Raw genomic sequence first — 1,546 nt, 5'->3', positions numbered from 1 at the left:
TGTTTTTTTCCTTTTAATTTGGTCTTTAAATTATTTTACTGATGCTTTGTGGTTGTCTGTATACAGGCTTTGCATTTATTTAGATATATTTATTCACAAGTATTCTATTTTTTTTTTTGAAGGCAAAAGAAAAACAACACATTTATATGGTAGTTTATAAACAAGCGAAGGCCCAAGAAATAAATTTTAGAAACTGAATTCAATTTTTTCCATAAACCAAAGTTGGATTACCATACCTACAAATTATGTACAAATGCTTGTGAAACAGGCTTAGAATAAACCCATTTTGAATCACTCAGCACGGTTAAAAACAAAATCTTTTGTAGAGAAAAGCCTTTTTAAAACCTAAGAGATGTTTTTCAGACTCGATCCTGATTTTGCACAAAACGGGCAGTTGATTTGGCTTAATTTTATCACACACCAGACTTACCACAATAGTTAAGGGAAGACAGAGGCAGGCTAATAACAAAAAAAAAATCATAAATACAACAATGTATTTCATTTTGAGAGCAGGTACTGTTTATTAAGCTGATGAGACTCGAAAAATAATCATAGTAGACACCTTAGTTCATTCTTCTAATAAGCCTGTTGATGTGGTCCTCCCTGTTGCCAGCATCTCCACCTTCTACAAAGTGGGTGGTCTTTTTCTTCATTCCACCTCATGGAGAAGATAATTTGAAGGGCCACAGGAAGTTATTTGCCTCTTTGAAGCGTTTTCCAACAGTATAGATCTCATGAATCAGATCCTCCATGCAGATGATGCCATATTTACCAAGAGATCGAGCAATCAAAGCGTTATCTGTCAAAGCAATTTGCTTCTTACTGATTTTGCCATAACCACGCTTGTAGATTAGCTCATTTACTGACTTCAGATTGGGCTACCCCCATGCAATATATGGCTCTACAATCCTCAGCATATTAATTGAAGCCTTGTTGAGCTTCACAAAGGTTCCATTGAAGATTTGACGAAGGCGAAGAAGCTGCAATACCTTTCGGACCTTTGGGCTCACGCCATTGATACCTCTGATCCTGATGACAAATGCCAATTTGGGTTCAGCAGGTACATAGAAGTTGCAAGCTTTTCTTGCCATCCTCGCCATTCGAATTTCAGTTCTGTACATCTGCCTATATTCCTTGTGATAGTGCTTCGCTTTTTCATAGATAAGCTTCCTCCTTGCCTTTTGAAGCATCTTTTGGGCAAACTTCTTTCTCAGGCACTTGATCTTCAGCTCTGCGAAATTCCTTCGCTTTTTCTTAAGGGTTTCTGGCACAGCAGGAACCTTCTTCTTCTTCTCTTCTGCACCCTCCATGGTTCCAGCCGGAAAAAGAGAAGTATTCTATTCTTTTTGATGATATTGTAAGTAGATTTTTGTGTTTGGGTCATTTTAAGGTTAATTCTAAGTTCATCGTTTTTATTATGTTTTTATGTTTATTATATCTAACATGATTTCAATAAACTACCTAGGATTTTCTATATTCAAGATTATGTCATCTTCAAATGTACTTTTATTTCTTCTGTTATGTCTAAATGCCTTTTATTGCCTTT

General features: G+C 35.9%; 1 pseudogene across 1 annotated transcript; it reads right to left on the bottom strand.

The window, feature by feature from the left end:
* Nucleotides 1-494: 494 nt before the first annotated feature.
* Nucleotides 495-1,330, bottom strand: LOC703283 (large ribosomal subunit protein uL30 pseudogene; annotated as a pseudogene). Its single transcript, XR_001442123.3, has one exon. The product of XR_001442123.3 is annotated as a large ribosomal subunit protein uL30 pseudogene (transcript).
* Between the last annotated feature and the right edge of the window lie 216 nt (nucleotides 1,331-1,546).

The sequence above is a fragment of the Macaca mulatta genome, chromosome X, assembly GCF_049350105.2.
Source record: "Macaca mulatta isolate MMU2019108-1 chromosome X, T2T-MMU8v2.0, whole genome shotgun sequence".
Classification (NCBI taxonomy): Eukaryota; Metazoa; Chordata; class Mammalia; order Primates; family Cercopithecidae; genus Macaca; species Macaca mulatta.
The sequence above is the reverse complement of the archived record's forward strand: the minus strand, read 5'-3'. Positions and strand labels throughout refer to the sequence as shown.